The 20,520-nt window shown below is 49.9% G+C and overlaps 1 long non-coding RNA gene across 2 annotated transcripts; it reads left to right on the top strand.

Annotated features, from left to right (window-relative positions):
• The first annotated feature begins 4,401 nt into the window (after positions 1 to 4,401).
• On the top strand, positions 4,402 to 18,608 carry LOC122446192. 2 transcript variants are annotated; one of them, XR_006270809.1, is made up of 4 exons: positions 4,402 to 4,613; positions 5,497 to 5,561; positions 13,023 to 13,171; positions 15,527 to 18,608. It is a non-coding gene; the product is annotated as an uncharacterized LOC122446192 (long non-coding RNA). The 2 variants fall into 2 exon arrangements; XR_006270810.1 differs by having other exon boundaries at positions 5,497 to 5,568.
• Positions 18,609 to 20,520: the final 1,912 nt, after the last annotated feature.

Raw genomic sequence — 20,520 nt, 5'->3', positions numbered from 1 at the left:
TTTCTCAGGAGTCAGGTAAAGTGGCCTGATGTTGTCATCTCTTTAAGAATTTTCCACAGTTTGTTGTGATCCACATGGTCAAAGGCTTTGTTGTAGTCAATAAAGCAGAAGAATATGTTTTTCTGGAACTCTCTTGCTTTTTCTAGGATCCAACGGATGTTTGCAGTTTGATCTCTGATTCCTCTGCCTTTTCTAAATCCAGCTTGACGGTCTGGAGTTTCTTGGTTCACATACTGTTGAATACGGACCCTCTCAATTCAGACACTCATAATTTTATGTGCCTGCCTATGTAAGGAGGGGCATCTCCCATCCAATACATTACCTTTAGTTGTTGTTTGTAAGTTTTCATTAGATTCCAAAAGATTGATGAATAAAAGAGAATATAATAGTCCTGAAAGAAATTCTCTAAGGAAATGAAACAAGTTCTGAGGAAGAATAACTGGTGAAACGTTTGGTGTGGGCAGGGCGATTGTCATGAGTGGTCATGCACGGCCCTCTAGTGGTCAAATAAGGAATGACAGGAGTGCTCAGGGCTCCGTGGCTCTGTGGCAAAAGAAGCTGCATCTGTAACTCATACACTCACTGGATTGCAGGCAGATAAAACCAAATTCGTAAGAGTCAGTGTTTAGGAGGTACCTTCCAATGGAAGTAATCTTTGTCTTGTGATTCCACACTGTGGAAAAGTAGGCATATCTGGGAATATTTATGGAGCCCCTGAGTCGGGCACTGAGCTCCAAGACAGGAAGTCAGTGCCTCCCAGGACTTGCAGGCGGCGGCGTGGGAAAGTGTTGGTGATACCTGATCTGCATCACAGCTCTGTGTATCTGGTTGAAAGAAACAGAATATCAAACCAAAGCATATTTATGGAATCCTTCTGATTATATTAACACTAAACCATTTTTTTAAACTTGAAAATTATCACTCAACCTATCTGTACTTTCATCTAAACTTGGTAGTGGTGGGACTTTAGTCCCTAAGTGTTGTCCAACTCTTGTGAACCCAAGGAGTATAGTCCACCAGGCTTGCCTGCCCATGGGATTTCCCAGGTAAGAATACTGGAGTGGGTTGCTATTTCCTTCTCCAGGGATGGGATCATCCTATATTCCTAGTTACCTTTTCACTTAATATTAGTACTTACCTATGTCATGAAGTTTTTGAAAATATGATTTTAATATCTGAATATTATCCCTTAACATCATATACATAAATTACTTAAGTTTCAGTTTATCATAGAAATATAGTGCCAAGAAAATTTTTAAATTTTATCTTGGAATTTGCCTTTTAAATTTATTTTAATGAGAAGTCCTCTGAAGAGCTAAAATTATTATGAAAAGTAAGTTATTTGGAATACCTGTTCCTTTCATCTGTTATGCCTTATTATTAATATCTTTTACTTCTAAGGGCTCTTTCCCTTTCTTGATATCTTTGCATTTAAATGTATTTTTTCACTGAGATGACATTTTATTTTTGGCTGTGCTTGTTCTTCATTGCTATGCAAAGGCTTTTTCTAGTTGTGGCGAGTGGGGGTTACTCTCTAGCTGTGCTTTACAGACTTCTCATTGCAGTGGCTTCTCTTGTTGCAGAACATGGGCTCTAGGGTGATCAGGCTTCAGTAGTTGGGGTCACGGGCTTAGTTGCACTGCAGCATGTGGGATCTTCCCAGACCAGGGATTCAATCTATGTTCCCTGCATTATTAGACAGATTCTTAACCCCTGGATCACCAGGGAAGTCTGAGATAACATTTTAAATTCAGAATTTAAGAATGTCAAGAAGAACCCTGATGTACATAGATGCAAAAATCCTCAACAGAATATTAGCAAACAAAATTCAAGAATACATTAAAAGAATCAAATGCCATGTCCAGTGGAATTTATTCTAGGGATGCAAGACTGATATGTACAAATCAATGTGATACAAACACACAAACAAAACAAAGGATAAAAATCATATGATCATCTCAATAGATGCAGAAAAAGCTTTAAACAAAATACAAAATCTATTTATATCAACCCTCAACAAAGTGTTTATACATGGAATATATTACAGGCCATAAAAGACAAGCCCACAGATAACATCATACTCAGTGGGGAAAAGATGAAAATCTTTCCTGAAAGATTAGGAAAAATACAAGGATGCCCACTCATAATTTTATTCAACAAAGCATTGGAAGTCCTACCCAGGAATGAAGCAAGAAAAGAAAATAAAAGCCATCCAAATTAAATTGGAACAAAAGAAGTAAAACTGTCACTATTTGCATATGATACAATATTTTATGAAACCATAAAAACTCCACAAAATGATAGCTATTAGAACTAACAAATCCAGCAAGGTTGCAGGACAAAAATCTATTGCATTTCTCCACAATAATAATAAACTATCAGAAAGAGAAATGAAAAAGACAGTCCCACTTCAACTACACCAAAAAGAATAAAATACCTTGAAATAAATTTAACCGAGGAGCTGAAAGACCTGTATAGAGTCATGGAGTCTGAGACATGGAGACTGGGGCCACACAGCCTGGGTTCAAATCCTAACACACTCACTGACCTGCTGGGTGACCCTGGGCGAATCACACAACGGCTCTGAGCCTTTTCTTTCTCAACTGTAAAATAGGCACAAAACCAGTATCTCCCCACAGGATCATGAGGCTCTAAGGAAATGTTTATTTAGACCAGAGGTCGGAGGGCTTCCAACAGTCTCTCTTTGTGTGAAACTGTCCAGAACTAGGCCCTGCTGACCCTGTGGGTGGGCGTCAAGGGTGAAGCCTGGGAGGCAGATGGGGCTGGATGAGGACCAGGGCAGAAAAGCTAAGGGATTGCACCAAGTATTCTCTACTGGTGTGGATCAGGGAGGGGAGGCCTCAGGGTGGGGCCTACACCAAGGACCCAAGGGTGCAGGATCAGAAGCCACAGCAGGGGTGCAGCTTTCCTGGCCAGAATGTGTCTCTCTGGCCAGGCTCCAACTGCTCCCAGAGTTCTTTATCTCCCTACCAGGAAAGGAGCTAGTAGGAGTAAGAGGGAGTTGGAGGGGGCGGGGGGGGGGGGTCTATTAAACCACAGGTACTTTACAGTCAGTGTGACATAAGGAAGGATGAGACAGGGGATGAGAAGCACAAGCAGTGAGCACCTCTCTGGCTTTTAGGAGAAAGGTGTCAGAAATGTCTCCACACCGGCTATGCAGAGCCCATAGGAGGCAAATGAATGCAAAAGCAAGCTGAGAGGGCTAATCTCTCTACTGCTGGCCCCAGAGCCCCAGGTCCCTATCTACAGTCCTACTGTGCACAACCAGGCACCAAGACATAGAAGCCCTGTCTGAGGAAGCCAGAACCCCTTTTGGGGTCACTCAGCATGGTCGCATGGTCATTAAGGACTCAGCCGCTCCTTCATGCTCACGTCCCCTGTCCTCACAGAAACACCCACAGGTCCCCACACGGGGCTTTCTGGGGCACTTGTGCATACTAGAAACTGCAATAATAGAAAGAGGAGAGAAGGCACAGACTGTAGAGACAGTCTGCATGACCGTGGGTGCTCTACAAATTACCGAAGACCTGAGGTCCTTGATGCTTAGGAGTTTGAAAAAAGGCTTCTCAATATGTAAATGGAGAAAGGAGGCCCATTGAGTAAATGGTGCTGGGGCAATTTGACATGCAACTGGAAAACAAAGCTGGATCCCTAACTCAGAGAAACACCACCAAATCAATTACAGACACATTAAGAACCTACATTTGAAAGGGAAAACTTTACAAGTTTAAGGACAATTTTCAAGAAGGGAATATCTTTTTTATATACAGAAGTATAGTTGATTTGCAAGGCTGTGTTAGTTTCAGGGGTACAGCAAGCAATTCAGTTATTCAGTGACTCCGTCTGAACAGCTTCCTCAGACAAAATTCACTCCCTTTGGCAGGCCCCTATGTAATGCCCACTACTCAGAGCAACCAACAGTTCTGAAACCTGTAGCAACACATGGTGATGCTCAGCGGATGTTTGCTGACTGAATAAATGACTGCAATCACACACTAAAAGCAAGCCTTGAGGCTGGAGGGGATGCCCAGTCCTGTGTTCAAACAGGAGGTCTTGATCCTAATTGGTGTGAGTGGGTGAAATCGGGCTTGGGAAGGGAAGACATCCATCACAAATCATTTTGTAAATAGGGGAATTCCCACTGGGTGTGTGAAGAGGATGTAAGCAGGTACATCCCAGAAACACATCACAGCAGATCCTTCAGCTGTGCCCTCACCCCTGCTCTTGGGGCGTCACACTGTCTCCCTCCCTGAAACATGCTGAATAGCTCACAGGCTTCCCGGAGGGGTGGTCACATGACCTCCCCCTGGCCAATCAGCATGTTCCATCCTCCTGGACGCCTGTGATTGGCTCAGGGCTGGACAAGTGACTAATCAGGGCATAAGCTGGACTCCTGGGGAATGGAGGTTTATTTCCGTTAGGAACAGGGGATACCTGAGGCCAGCCTGTGGCAGTTGGAGGGATGTGACGTCAGCCTGTGGCAGTTGGAGGGCTTGTTCCACAAAGGCAGAGCTACTTGGGTGAGGATGACAGCAGTAAGCAGAGCTGAGAGGTGGGGAAAGACAATTCCTGCTGACGTCCCTGAGACCCAGGTACAGTCCAGCCAGAAGCTGTGCCGGTGGACTTAGTTATGATCATTCTCTCCTGCTTGTTTGTTAGCTTGTTTGAGCCCCTTTGGGTTTGATGTCCAGCTGGCTAAGTGGAGACCCTGGAAATGCCACGGTGTGGGTTTCATCTGGCCTCAGGGAAGAAATTCCACATAACATTACAAGACTCCAGTTTAATTTGGAGACTTGAATGGATATAAGCGGTATCTGTCGGGGCCAACTATTAATTCTAGGATTCCCCAAATTAGTCCTCACAGGGTTAGTCCTGTTAAGGTAGTAATCCATGTCCCTTTTTAGAGGACAAGATGGAGGCTCAGAGAAGGGAGGTAAGTGGGCTACAGCCAGGAAGTGTGCAGTCAGAAAGAAGCCCCAGATCCTGCTCCTTGAAATCTGGGAGGCCACACGGTGTGGCTTGTCCATTTGAAGGGGCTAAGACACCCAGCCCCACGCTGGCTTCCCAGGGGTCTGAGAATTGGTAACTGCCAAGTGGCTGTTTTGACAGTCACAAAAACAATTCACACTGAAGGAAGGAGGGCACCTTACTTCACCAGACCACACCCAACCCTCTGGTTTCCCCCAAGTCCTGCCCACCTTTCTCCTGCTTTGCTTGTCAAGCTCATGTGACCACATGGACAGTTCCTGGGTCACTGGCTCCCATCTGGAGCTGCTACAGGGGAGGCTCCCCCCTCATACTTGTGGATATCTTCTTCCTTTGGGCTTTGGGGGGCCCTGCTTCCCTCTTGCACATCAGAGGCCTTTTCCAGAATATATAGGGAACCTCACTCAGTTTGAACAGGATGCATCCATCACTGCCCTTTCCACGTCTCCCTTGAAACTCAGCTCCAGTACTCCTTTCTCCACATTGCAGCCTCCCGTGGTGCCACAGGAGAGACCCAGCGAACAATGAATTGACAGCTCAGCACAGGAAGGCAGGTGAGAGGTGAGATCTAACAGCTGGGAAGTTCTGTTTACAGTGGCCCTTGCTCTTCATGCTGCAGAGGTTGTAGAAGACCCCATGGTCTGGAAGAAGTGCTTGGGCCAAAGAGCATCCACGGGCCTTTTGATGGCTGGACGGTTCTGGCCATAGTGGGGTGGGGTGAGGTCCCTAAGGTTCTGAAGGCCCACTGTATGCAGGCTCAGGGTGCACAGAGAAGGCAGAGGCCTGCCCAGAGGTGTTCACAGACCACATATACATAAGCCAGCCAGGCTGACAGGCCATAGCACCTAAGCTGCTTTCATGGGTGAAGGGTGTGGGGGCAGAGGCAAAGACCCAAGTCTGCTGGGAAACTGCTTCAAGACAGAGAATTTTCAACTGAGATTTGAAGGCTGTATCATTTAGTTATGTGTTTGACTGAAATGATAGAAATCCATATTGAGAGTGGCTTCAACTACCTAGGCAACTAATGTTTAATGTTTCAAGAAACTGTGAGAGGTGGGAGAGTCAGAGCAGGTCTGGTGGCCCAACAGTTTCATCAGAATCCACCCACCTCTCTATTCCACCATCACCAGAATGTGGGTGTCATTGCCTCATGGCTGCAAAGTGGCTGCCTCCACTCCAGCCATCACTTCTGCAAATTTAACCCTCCATCAAAAGCAAGGGTCACCTTTTCCCCTGCATATCTCTTTTTAGAAAGGAAAATCTCTCATAGAAGCCCCTGTAGACTTCCTCTAGACTTCCATTGGCTAGAACTGGGTCATGAATCCTTATCCTGACCAATCGCTAGGTGGAAGCAGTTGTCATGACAGATTTGGACCAACCTTTATTCATCCACATTGAGCGTCCACTGGAAGAAAGTGAATTGGACTGGGCAAATCCTCTGGGTGAGCAGCCAAAGCCATCCTGCCACAAAGGGGAAATAACACGGGAGCTGAGGGATCAAAGGCATGGGAGCAGAGAGTAGGAGAGGAGCACAGGCAGAGGTGCCGGGATGAGCAGGGATCATTAGTGGCTAATTGCTGCAGGAACACAGTCTGGGTGGGGAAGGTGGCAGGACTTCATATGGTGTTTTCTGCCTGGAGATGGGCAGGCCTTGGGCCACGGGGAGCTGCTGAGAGGAGCTGAGCAAGAGAGTGAGCGCAGAAGCAGACAGAAATCACAATAAACAAGGCCCCCTGTGCTGAGGAGCTAAGCATCACTGTTCTGTGATGGTCAGAAATGTCACTGATAGACTCCAGAGAGCTCTGTTCAAAGCAGATGATTGTAACTGGTGAGAGAGTAAACGTGGCCCTAATGAATGCATTTGCTGGTGGCAGCTTTCTGTCTCTGAATACTAGAAAGCACACATGCAGCTGGTTCTTACACAGCTCTGCTGTGACACCTGCCACACCCACACCACTCCTCTCCCAGCTTCTGGGCCTCAGAGTCAGCACACCCCAGGATGCCTGGAACAGCCCAGCGCTTTGTATCATAACTTACACGGGGGGCCCAGGGTGGGTTCCAGTTACAGAGGAGAGAACAGGGGCTGGATGTGGGTGAGGGACTCACTGGTGAGTTGCAGGGGTTGGATCCCAATCCATCATCCCCTTTATGGTCAGAGTGGGCAGCCTCCTGACACCAGCCAGGATGTTTGCTAAACAGATAGGCTCTGATGCGTGCTCACCCAGCACTGGACCTGGGGATTGGGGAATGGAGGGGAAGGACGGCTCTTCTCCACGTGATGCTCACCTTGCAGGGGACACACAGATGACCCCACAGAAGTGTCCTTCCTTATGACCTGGGCCTCCTTGACCCATGGGGCCACAGGCCCTGGTGCACACATGGGCAGGTGTGGCTACGGCTGAGAGAACAGCACCCCTAGTTAAGGCCTCCCAATTCCCAGTGAGTCACATCTAGGAACTGAGGTCGAACAGCCAATTCTGACTTTAATGCGCAAATTGTTATCATCCAGGGGCCTGATTATTTTTTATTAAATTGTGTGCTCAGTCCCTCAGTTGTGTTCGGCCCCATGGACTATCTATAGCCTGCAAGGTTCCTCTGTCTGTGGAATTTTCCAGGCAAGAATACTGGAGTGGGTTGCCATTTCCTACTCCTACATCTTCCAGACCCAGGGATGGAGCCCACATCTCTTATGGCTCTTGCATTTGCAGGCAGGTTCTTTACCACTAGCACAACCCACTTGCAATCCCATAGTCAAGCCCTTTTCTCAGCATCTTTGTAACCTTCAGCCCCTCAGTTTTTATTTCTCTCTGGGACCAAGTTCTTAGCTTCAAACTGAGCCCCATTGTGGACGTAAGTACTGTCTTTTTCATGTCCCTTCTGTATCAGAGGCCACCCCAAACCCCCCCTCCCTCCCCTTATCAAGGCCTCCACACAGGCCAGCAGGGCTGTTTTCATGCAGCTCTGCAGACTTGTGAGCTAAGAATTTAGAATAAGGAGGAGAGGAGGGGCTGCCCCTCAGGGCAGGGCGGGCCGGCAGGTGGAGATGAGGCGCCTGTAGCACCTCAGCCAGCTGAAGTGTCAGCGGCAGGAGAGCAGCAGCCAAGGGCCGAGTGGGTGAGAATAAGTGAGTTAAGTGTGTTGATTCTGCCTCTGGATGGCGGGCCCTGGAGCAGGGCTTCAAGGGTGGAAGATAGAGGGTCTCCAATGCCTGGACCCCCACCTTCTAGAGATCAGGGTTGAGATGTGGCTTTGAAATCAGAACACTGGTTTCAAAGCTGGTTCCTACCACTTTGTAAGGTATTTAAAGCAAAACAAGCCTCTATTTTCTCATCTGTAAAATGGGAATACTGTCCCTCTTGGGGTGGGTGGGGGGGGTGAATGAGGCGACAGGCAGAGCACAGGGGCTGGGTGGGCTGGGAGTGCTCCCAGACTCGCTGCTGTGGCTGCAACGACCACTGTCTTCCTGGGCAGGGTCAGCAAGCTGTTCCCTAAAGGGCCCTGTTAGGCTTTGAGGGACCTGGGGTCTGCTTCAGCAATAGATCGTCCAGGCTCTCACCCCTGATCACTGAGACACAGGTTATCAGATATAATTGGCTCAGAACAGTGTTAGTTTTAGGCGCCCAGTATCATGATTTGATATGTGTACATGCTGTGAAATGATCACAAGAAGTTCAGTTACCATCCACCACCACTCACAGCTACACATTATTTTCTTGTGATGAGATCTCTTAAGACCTGCTCTCTTAGCAACTTTCACATACACAATGCAGTGTTGTTAACCAGTCACCTTACTGTACACACAGCCCCAGGGATTGTGTGTCTTACAGCTGGAAGTGTGTGCCTGTTGACCATCTTCACCCACTTCACCCGCCCCCTCAACACCAGCCTCTGGTTCCGCACACCCTGTTGTTTCTGAGTTTGATTTCTTTTTTCAATTCCACATACAAGTGAGACTGTACCTGTCTTCCTCTGTCTGACTTATTTCACAGAGCATAATGCCCCTTGTCCATCCATGTTGTTGCAAATGCTTTTTTATAGCTGAGTAAGATCCATTATATCTATGTATATATGATATATATCTGGGTAAGATCCATTGTAGATGTGTATATATGATATATATCTGAGTAAGATCCATTGTATATGTGTATATATGATATATATCTGAGTAAGATCCATCATATATGTGTATATATGATACATAGCACATTTCTTCACCCATTCCTCTGTTGATGGAAGTGTAGTTTGTGTCCATGTTATGGAACACAACTTTTGTTCCCAGTGCACAGTGAACCCAAACTGAGACCTAAAGTCTGAAGCAGAGGAAGGGTCTACATCTGCCAGAGAGAACTTGTAACAGGGCCCAGGAGGGTCACTGAGACCCTGCTGGGTGACCGCAGGGGGCCTCTGCCCTCTCTGTATAGAGGACCACGGTGTTCTCATCTGTAGAGAGAACTTGTAACAGGCCCGGGGGGGAGACGGAGAAGGGCCTCATCAGCAGCCCTGTCAGGACAGAGGAAGGGGGGAGGACGGCCGCTACAGCGACAGGGTCCCTCCCTCTGCTCCCCACACCTTCTGAGCACCAAGCGTACATGTCCTCTGTCCCCCCAGATCACTTGGTGATGATGCTTCAAAGGTCCCCCAGTCACAGGCCCCCCCATCAGATGTATCTTCCCTCCTCCTTGAAGCCCTGGGTACCATTGCCTTCTCATCTGGCTTATTTGGTCCCTTGTGGTCAGATGCCCGGGCTCCCCCCATCCACCAAGCTCCCATCTTAGGACTGTGTATGCAGCAGGTGCTCAATGCAGGTTTAGGGCTTCGGGGAAGGCTTATCGCTCTCCTGCACAAGGACGCTTCTCATGGAGGCAACTCCAGCCTTCCACACACAGGGCCAGCCTAGTGTGGGGCATAAATGGATCCCACTGCCGCGGATCTGCTGAAGGAAAAGGCAGCCTGGGGAGACTGTGACGCCCCACCTCCACCCCGTACCCTGCCTGGGGGCTGGTTTCTGGGGGTGAAGCTGTCCCTTGGGCATCCACAAGGAGGCCCCGGGGGACGAGGGCCATGCTGGGCAGTGACAGAGCATCCAGTCTGGACCCTGCCTCCGGGCAACTGCCCAGCCCACATTTGGTCTTAAGGGCCTTGAACAAGGGCCCAGGGGCAAATCTGGATTTTTAAAATGAATTCCAACATTTAAAAACTGGGAGATTTCAGACAAAGCCCCAGATTTCTAGCTTTGTGAGTTTTGACAAGAAATGAGAAGTCCTGGCCTCCTGGGGGACATTCCCAGGGGGTAAATGAGTGAGGCTGTTCTGAGGCTGAGTGGGGGCTTGTATCCCTAGCTCGCCACAGTTTCCACCTCCCACTACCCGTCTCCCGGGCCCAGGCTTTCCCCGGCCTGTTCCTGCCTGCCCCTGGAGATGTCTGGGTTTGCAGTCCTCCTCCTAGGCCATGGAGCTTTGCTGACATGAGGGCCACAGCTGTGTGGAGCTTGTCCTGACCCCCTGGCGGGTGGGATAAATGGGTTGAGTGCAGCCCTCACAGGAGCGGTTTGTCATCACATGTCCTCCAAAGGCAGCCAGGAAGCGGAGGGGTGGGAGAGGCCAGGACCAGGAGCTCTATAGAGTGTCCCCTGGGCGGTGTGTCTTCAGGCTCCAAAGCTGCCCCTAAACCCTGCCCTTCTCCTACCACACATGCATCGCTGCTCCCGGTCTTCCCACAAACACTGGCCATGAGGGGCCTGGTCCCTGGGTCAGCCCTGAGGGCCACAGTCTCTGGCCCAACTCCACCTCCGGCAGCTCCAATGGCTCAGCGTTGCTGTGAGATGGCCACTGCCAGACCCTTTACAGGAGAAACGGAGCCTCCAAGGGGACAAGGGATGCACCCAGGGTCACAGAGACTCTGAGCTTATGACCGAAGTCTACTGGGCCTCAGCTGGTCCCAGAGCACAGAGTAGGTCCCCAGGAGACGTGCTGTCCTCAGGCCTTTACAACAGGAGGGCTCAGTGCAGAGTGGAGGAGTGAGTCACGGTGGGGCAGGTGCACGGGGCAGGCAGGCTCAGGGACAAGTCCCCAGAAGAGCAGAGTCTTGAAAGGGCCAGGGCATTGGTGCTGGTGAGGAGAGGAGAGGGTTCCTGGTGGAGGCTCAGCCATGTGAGGGCCTGGAGGTGGGCTACAGCATGAGAAGCAGGCTCCGCATGGAGGCAGGAGCAGCAGGAGAACCCCGGGAGCCCCTGGTCTCCACTCCTCCTGCCGTGACCCGGCCCTGACAGCTGTGCCTCCTCTCTCTCCATCTCACCTCTTCCAGCGAGACAGAAGAGACCCTTCCGGTGAGACCCTGAGCCATCTCCTCCTCCACATCCGGCATTTGCTTCCCATCCAGTCTGAGCTAAGACAGGACAGGTAGATTCTACTCCTGGAGCGGTGACTAGATTTCTCACTACTCAGGGGCACCATCATGACATGGCTCCCAAGTTAAAAAAAATTAAAATGGGAAAAAAAAAAAACAAACCCAGACTGTTAGTGGTCTGAATGAGCATGAGGTGAGAGTGGGTCCCTTTGCTTCCAATTGATGATGGAGCCATGGTCCTAGAGGGATGGAGAAGGGGCACTTGATGGACATGTGGCCTGTGTTTGGCCCCTTCATCTATTTGGTGTTTTATCCTCATCACATTTTTCTGAGCCCCTGTCTGCATCGGGCCCAGACCCTCACAGAGCTCACAGGCTGGAGAGGTAATCATAATGTGATCACAGTCCTGGGGGCCCCAGGTGAGGCCAGAAGAGCTGTAGAAAGGGTGGGGATCAAGAAGGGCTTCATGGAGGAGGTGATGTCTGAGCTGGGTCTCCAAGGATGAGGCCTCATTCACCTGGAGCCTGGCACAGAACAGGAACCAGATACATGATAAAAGAATGAGTGAATGAATGAATGAACATGCACCCCCCTAACAGACTGAGGTAGGCAATAGCCCAGGCCAAGGCATGAAGCACAAGACACCCTGGGGGACAGATGGAAGGGGCAGCAGTATGAGGCTGCCTCACCCTTTACGGGCATCTTGCTGCCACTGTGGTCTGTGCTCTGGCCGACTGGGGAGACCTTGTCTGTCCTCTGTTCTGGGATCCGATTCTTCCTTCCAAGCAGAATATCCTGTCACCTCCTTGTGCCCGTATGTACCTGTTCCTGCCTCATGGGGAGTTGTGAAGAGGAGAGATGGATTGGTGTGCAAAGCAAGGCTGAAGGAGGGCAAGGATGATGGGGAACCCGTAGAGGTGGGACCATGACTGGGAGGCATGTTACGGCGGGGAAAGGGCTGTGCCTTGGGCCTCAAGCATCCAGCTGGGAGTGGCTCCCCCGCAAGAGGTGCTCCATGGTGAGAAGGCTGTCGTGGGGCCGGGGGTGAACTCTGTCTGGGACATGCTGACCCAGGGAAGTTCAGGCACCACTGGGACAGAAATGTCCAGGAGGAGCTGGAAGTAGGGGATAAAGGTGCAACTGAAGTCAGGGTGGGAGCCTGAGACCCAGAGGAGGGGCCCAGGGATGCAACAGAAGGGGCCTGAGGGCACCTGGATGTCCACTAACTGGGGTCCTCAGGGTGGAGATTGTTCTCACTTCACAGCCTGCTGGGGCCAAACACAGCTGGGCCCAGGGAGGCCACCCAGTAAACACCTGCTTACATGACCCAGATTCACACATTTCCACTTCAAATGACTGAACTAGAATCTACTAAGCCCTACAGATTGGTGGTCCAGAATTAGGATTATAAACAAAGGCAACATACAGACTGGAGAGAAAGCTAAGAAGCTGCAGAGAGTAACACTCTTGACATGCAGCCCACTGTGGCCCCCGGAGCCTTTCCACTGCCATTCTCTCAGCCTGGCACTCTCTGCCCCTGCGTCACTTGCTCTCTAAACACCTCCAAGAGTTTGCCTTCAAATGTCCTTCCTGTCTCCCTTTTTCTCCTTGGAACATCTTACCACCTGACTTTGCCTGTACATTACTTGTTTTCCTCTGTCTCCCTCCAGGCTGTGTGCTGTTGAGAATGGAGACTCGCCGCTTCACTCCGTCCGTGTGCTGGGTCTGGAGTCCACCCCCTACACAGTAGGGCCTCAGTGAACCTGCACTGCGTGTGTGGACGCCGAGGCCATGGACAAGAAGGTTCCAGGCGGTGATGGTGAGTTGTCGACTCACTGCTTGCTGAGTCTCTTATGTGCCCGGCACAGACCCGGGGGGCAGGCCCAGCGCTGACTTGGGGGACAGGCCTGGAGCTGAATGAGGCACACAGGGAGCACAGAGCCGCTCAGGAGGACACGTGCTGTGGGGGACACACAGGCCAGGGGAGTCAGGAGTGCAGGGTGCGGAAGAGAGGACCGAGGGGGGAGTGGTGGGAGAGAGGGCAAGTCCTGCAAGCCCTGTGGGCCCTGTGAGGACCTTTCCACTGGGTGGGTGGAGGCACGGCTGGTGTGGAGCAGGGAGTTGGGTGCTGAATACTGTGCAGGAATGGAGCAGGAGAGCCCTGGGGAGGGTCTCACTGTGGAGGGTGCCCCTCCTCTGAGGAGGTGACACTAGAGCTGTACCCTCTACAGACCGTTTCTACCTTCTGTTAACTTGATGCTTTGCTTTTGCAAGCAAAAACACTCCGTGTTCTGCAGCACCTCAACTCAGCCTCTGCTCCCCATGTCACCCCTGCCCCTACGGGAGTCCTTCCAGGGCCCACTATTTTTTTGTGTGGTTTCTTTTTTTTTTTTTGCTGCATCACAGGGCTTGTGGGATCTTAGTTCCTGGACCAGGGATCAAACCCTGGCCCCTGACAGAGAAAATGCCTAGTCCTAACCCTTGGATGCCAGGGAATTCCCCCAGGGCCCACTTTTCACATACAAACCAACCTCCTCTTTAACTGGGCTCACACTCTGAACCACTGCCCACCTGCCCTGCTACCCAGGGTCAGACTGTAGGACACTTGGGATCCCCTAACCCCAGAGCCGATGAAGTTGCTCAGCCCAGCCAATCTTCAGCCTACTCACCCTGCCTGCCATTCCCTCTTCAGCAACGCGATGAAGGCTTCCTCTGTCCACAGCTCCAGCTCTTCCGCCTACTGACGTCCCCATGCTCCCTGAGTGGTGAAACCCCTCTTCCAGGACTGTGAGGAGAAACTTTCATTTCAGTGGCGGTTGTTTCCTGATCAGATAGCCTTACTGACCCTCAAAGTTTCTACTAAATATTCTGTTTTACACCAGCCTATGAGACACTTTGCAGACATAGTAAACAAATGAAGAACAAGTGAACTATACACCTTTTTACAAAATCAAGTACAAAATATTAAGATGTATTAGAATTCCTTTTCCCATAAAATCACAGGCTCCATCAGGGTGGAGGGCATATAAAAATCACGTGGACAGGACCAAACTCCTATGAGGTCCTAACTACCCATCTCCCTAAGTTGAGAGCTCGGGCCCAGGCATGACCGAGAACCAGTCTCTGCCTTTGAGTGGAAATAGGTTGGTTTTTCAAAGCTGTTAACTTGTCAACTTAGCAGGAAAGCTGTTGGTTCCAAACTCATGTTTCTGGCAATAATCAAGTTACACCACACGTGAGATGGCCTGTTCCCCAAGTTATTTGTTTAGAATCCACAGATGGTAGCAGGGAAATGTCACTGTTTCAAAACAAGCTGCATCTCTGGGAGAGAGTGGGGGTAGTGATCCTGGAATGTATCACTCTTGAATTCTTTAGTCATTAGATTTCCAGAGAAGCCCCCAGAGGGGAGAGCGGGCTGGAGCTGAGCTGGGCTGTCCCCCACAGACATGAGGGGGGACACATCAGACAGCTGTGGTCCTGGGAGCAGCTTGACCCTGGGAGCCACAGGAAAGGTCCCCTCCAAGCCTGCTGTCCAGCCTCGGGTAAGGCTCAGCAGCTGTAACTCAGGGCCCATGGCTGAGGGGCAAAGGGAAGCTGCCCCCCTCACGCTGGGTCAGGGGGCAGACAGTCCAGGGCGGGTCTGGAGCCTCCTGTCCCTAATGCCCTTCAACCCAGAGGAGTTGCTTTGTCCACAGGGCAGAATGAGCTCAACCTCACAGCTGACGTTTCCAGATCAGGACAGAGGGAGAAGCAGAAAGGGCCTGCTTCACTCTCCTAGGACATATTCTAGAGTTTGTGCAAATCACTCCCATCCCCGCTGGAGGGAGAGCCTGGTCACACAAGCACCCTTGTTGCAGAGGAGGCAGGAACTCTGTAGTCCTGGGCGGCCAGTGTGCAGATAAAGGAGGGTGTCCAGTGCTCTGGGAGTGGACAAGGTACTGGGAGCCCTTGGATGCCTCAGCCCACCGCCTCTAATGCTCCCTCCCACCACCCGACCCATCTACCCTGAGCTCATATTGTATGAAATTGTCCATTAGACAGTGCATGAAGGAAATAATTCAGAAACCAGTTGAAAATCATGGGCAAGGGGATGCTTTTCCCGAGGTTTCCTGACAAGTTGCTGGCGGGGTTCCATCACTGACACTGAGGCTTTCTCCCCACCCCACCTCCACAGGGCCCTCTGGTCACCAGCAGCCTGAGACATCTTGGCCAGTGGAAGGAGACTGTGTCCTGCCCTACTCATGGATGCCCTGCTCTCTCTGGGACTGTGATGGACAAATAGAGTGACCAGAGGCAGCTGTAGCCCAGCCAGCCCCACCCCACACCTCACAGAAGAGGAGAGTCTGTGAGCACAATGTTCCGTCATCAGAGTCAACTACTGTCCAGCCCTGAGGTGGGGATGTCTGGAGATGGAGAGCACAGAGCACTGGTGTGGATGGTCCCGGAAGCAAGGGGGCTGGCCCAGGCCCCTCTCCCCAGCCTGGCTCCTGACCTCTGTCCTGTGTGTGCCTGACACTCCAGCTTCCTCCTGCCAGACTGCCTGCTCCCCGGTCCCTGTGGTCACACCCACACATCAGGACAATTCCCCCCACCAAAGGGGAGATCCTGACATCTGCATGAGAGTCAGGAGACTCAGCTGCACAGGGACCTGATCACACTGCACACAGGCTTTCACGGGACTCTGTCCTAGTTATGGGCATCTCAGTCATGATTAACACAGGCCCCAGGGACCAAAAGTTCCCCTCAGCCCTTCTGAAGATGTTGGGTAATGTCAGTGCAGGGAGGTCATACACACTTTCTGCATCTCGGCCCTGCAGCGCAGCAGTTGTTGCTGTTGGAAGTCACTGTCCTTATTTTCTTGGTTGTCTTTGCATTTAGTTGTTCTGATTTACTTCTAGTACCACATGACTGCACGCTTCTTAGACTGGAAAATACACAGCCTCAATTCTGTTCAGGGAGGATGCAAAACTGGAGCATCAAGTTTATCAACAGGAATTGGAAGAACCAAAGAGCTGACAAGAACTCTCCCGCGCCCCCTCTCACATGGAGGACAGAAGAGTGGGGTAGGGAGACATGCCCAGGAGAGGCAGTCGGGTCTCTGCAGTTGCAGGTGAGAGCCGAGGGGGGCCCTGCAGCCAGGTGGGCCCTCTTCTGGTCGCCAGGCCGCTGCAGACCGTCCTCTGAGCTGGTCAGGGCTTTGGATACGATGCTTCTGAAGGCCGTGGAGGCGTGGGATACCCTCCTGATTCAAATCTTGTCAGAGGATTCGACCCCCCGACCACTGCCAGGGAGGGCGTCTTGACGTTTCTTCTTGGGTCATCCATGGACTTTCCCTGGGCTCCGTTTGTTACGCCGCCTCTTGCTGGGCAGACTGTTAAACACCTTCTTATTCTCAGGCAAGCCCTGCTCTTCCTGGCTGTGGCCAGAGGAAAGTGTCTGGGGACACACGCTCAGGCTGCCCAGCGTGGGAGGAGCTCCTGGTGTTGGACACATCCAGGGGCAGCTGCTTCCCTCTGGAACTCCAGTCCTGCTGCTGGTGTTGCTGGTGGAGGGAAGGCCTCAGGGCCACACGGGGGGCTGGGCTGGGGATGGTGGGCCTCTGCTCCAGGCCGGGTGGAGACCGGCAGGCTCTCTGATCTTCTGCCCTGACTCCTGGTCCTCCTGCAGTTGTACATTTTACTTACCTCTGGCCACAGCCAGAAAGAGCAGGGTTCACTTGAAAATATGCAGGATTATAATAGTCTGCCCAGCAAGAGGCTGCGTAACAAACGGAGCCCTGGTTGAGCCATGTGGTATAAGTGTGGACACCTCAGGCCTTGGGGAAGGCTTGTTATGGCTGCTGAGGTCCATGGGAGGGGAGAGCCTCGCAGTGATGGAGCAGCCGTCCACCTTGTGTTCCCCTGAGCTTACGGTGCAGTGCCTGCTGCCTGTTCCCTGAGTCACGGATCAGGTCCCACCTCGACACCAGTGTCCTCACCACTGTCACCCCCGGGGTCACAGGGCGGCACACAGAATGGCCTGAGCGGCTCCTTCTGGCCCAGGTTCACCCCTGGAGGCCTTGTCAGTCATTTAAGGTGCTTTTGTCACTGGGGTTGAGGACCATATTTTTTTAGCAAATTCCTTCTCTGATGACAGACACAGGGGAATGGGGTGTTGCCCTACGAGGATTCACAGCCACAGCTCTGAGAAGTCCTGTCCCCCAAAGGGCAGGGTCCCGGTCACCATGAGTAGAGAACTACTCCCAGACTCCACACATCCACCACAGGGCAGTCGGAGCCCTGTCCCCGAAAGAATTCTCAGGCAGTAAGTGCAGCTGCCATAGAAGTGTTGAGCTTCCCACTCTCATCACACTCATTGCTGAGGCCAAAGTCTGTAATTTTCACACACTACTTGGTGTCAAAGAGGAGGTTCCCTGGCTTCAGGTCACAGTGCAGGACGTGCCTCTGGAGGCCGAGCTGCAGGGCAGAGACCAGCTGTCTGAGTGGCCCTCGGGTGTCAGCCTCTGTCATGTCCCATGGTCCTCAAAATGGCTGCACATGTCCCGCTCACTGAGGCCCTTATCTCCAGGAAGAAGGTCTCCTCTGTGTCAGTCACCTCCAGGAGTTTGACGATGTTTTCATGGTCCAGAGCCTTCATACTATTCACTTCTCAGAAGAGTCCTGGAGGCTGGAGGACCTCTGCTGACTCTTCTTAATGACCTTTATGGCCAACTCTGTCCCAGTCAGAATGTACTGGGCTCACTTTGGCGAATCAACCTTTACCAATAATGTAAAGAATCGCAATTCTCAATAGAAGCCTTGTCCCCGAGACGGCTGTGAGGCCCAGCACCATGGTGATCTGCTGACTACACTGACTGCCAGCATTAACTAGCAATGCTAACTATGCTAACTATGCTAATTATATTCCTGCAGCAGGGAGTCCTCCAGGTTGGAGTGAAGGGCTCTGGATGGCAGCTCAAAATGTTAGGAATTCACATTTGGTAAAAGTAGATAGGCAGGCAATTAGAAAAGCTAGCCTCGGGACTTCTCTGGTAGTCCAGTGATTAACAATCTCTGGTGCTAATGCAAGAGGACTAGGTTGAAACTGGTCCAATCCCTGGTCAGGGAAGTAGATCCCACAAGCTACAACTAAGACCCAGTGCAGTCAAATTAAAAAAAAAAAAAAAGCTAGTCCTATTTTAACTTTGGTTTGTAGCTCCACTTTTTGTTTTCTCTTTGACAAGATTAATAAAGTTTAAAAATTTGTCTGCTTTTGGACATGATCTAAAAAGATTTAATTTTGTAGCATCAGTACCTGAAAGGGGTGGAGTCAGAGCTGTATAGGAACAGTTTTTTTATGTTACTGAAATTAAACTGACTTAAACTGAACTAGAGTGTTGTAATTTTAGGATATTATTTGTAATCACAAGGTAATCACAAAGAAAATAGTTACAGAATATCCACAAAAGGAAACGAGAAGGGAATTAAAATGTTTCACTACAAAAAAATTAACAATGCAAAAGAAGGTGATCTTGCAGGACATGAGGGACAAAAAAGTCATAAGGCATACAGAAAAAGAGCCAGATGACAATTACTGATCACTCCTTCAGACTATTACCCCTTCAGTATCAGTAATTACATGTAAATGGATTAAACTCTCCACTTAAAAGACTGGCAAAAAGGATAAAAATATACGATACAACTATTCGCTATCTATAAGAGACTAACTTTAGATCCAAAGGGAGAAAAAAAGTTGAACATGAAAGGATAGAAAAAGATGTGCTGTGCTGTCACTTCAGTCATGACCCTTTGTGACCCTGTGGAGGGTAGACTGGCAGGCTCCTCTGTCCGTGTGATTCTCCAGGCAAGACTGCTGGAGTGGGTTGCCATGCCCTCCTCCAGGAGAGCTTGCTGACCCAGGGATCGAACCTACATCGCTTATGTTTCCTGCTTTTGCAGGTGGGTTCTTTACCACTAGGGCTTCCCTGGTGGCTCAGGTGGTAAAGCATCTGCCTGCAATGCGGGAGACCCGAGTTCAATCCCTGGGTCGGGAAGATCCCCTGGAGAAGGAAATGGCAACCCACTCCAGTACTCTTGCCTGGAAAATTCCATGGACAGAGGAGCGCCCCCTGGAAAGGGATAGTCCATGAAAACAGGAACCAAAAGAGAGCAGCTGTGTCGTGCTAATATCAGACAACATGGACTTTAAATCAGAAAAGTTACCAGAGACAAGGATTAGGAGGTTCAATACAGCAAGAAGATAAAATCACAGCCATTTACACACCCAGTGACACCATCAAAACACATGAAGCAGAAATGGATAGAACTGAGGGGAGACATAGTTCTATACAATAGTTGGAACCTCCAATACCCTACTCTTAGTGGTGCATAAACCACCAGACAAGATGAATGCATAGGTAGAGAATGTGAACGGCACAATCAGCCAATTAGGTCAAACAGACAAACACTCCTGCAGACACCTGTTCTTCTCAAGGGCATGTGGGGCCTTCTCCAGGACAGACCACAGAATAGGCCACAATTAAGTCTCAGTAGATTTCACAAGGTAAATCTCATACTAAGTATCTTCTCTAAGTATATCTAATACTCTAATATATCTCATATCTAAGTATATCTAATACTCTAATATATCTCATATCTAAGTATCTTCTCTAACCATAGTGGCATAAAGTTAGAAATCAGTAACAGAAGGAAAAGTGGAAAATTCACAAATTTATAAAAATTTAAAAGAACCATTGTGGCAACAAAGAAAGCACAGGGGGAATCAAAAAACATGTAGAGATAAAGGAAAGTAAAACACTAACTCATGAGAAACAGGAAAGCAGTGCTAAGGGGAGATTTATAGCTTTAAACACATTATAAAAATCTCAATAACCTCATACAATTAAGGGAACTAGAAAAAGAACAAACTAAATACAAAGCTGGCAGAAGGAGGCTAATAAAGATTAGAGCAGAGACAAAGAATAGAAAACAACAAAACCCAAAGTTGGTTCTTTGGAAAAATTAACAAATTTGACAAACCATTAGCTAGACTAAGAAAAAAAGAGAAGATAAATTATTAAAACCAGAAATGAACATAGGGGCATAAAAGGCATTATAGAGTACTGTAAATAATTGTTCCTCAACAAATGGGATAACTAGATAAAGTGGACAAATTCCTAGAACTACAAAC

This window comes from Cervus canadensis, chromosome 8 (genome assembly GCF_019320065.1).
Source record: "Cervus canadensis isolate Bull #8, Minnesota chromosome 8, ASM1932006v1, whole genome shotgun sequence".
NCBI classification, from domain to species: domain Eukaryota; kingdom Metazoa; phylum Chordata; class Mammalia; order Artiodactyla; family Cervidae; genus Cervus; species Cervus canadensis.
This window is presented reverse-complemented; position numbering and strand designations above follow the sequence as displayed.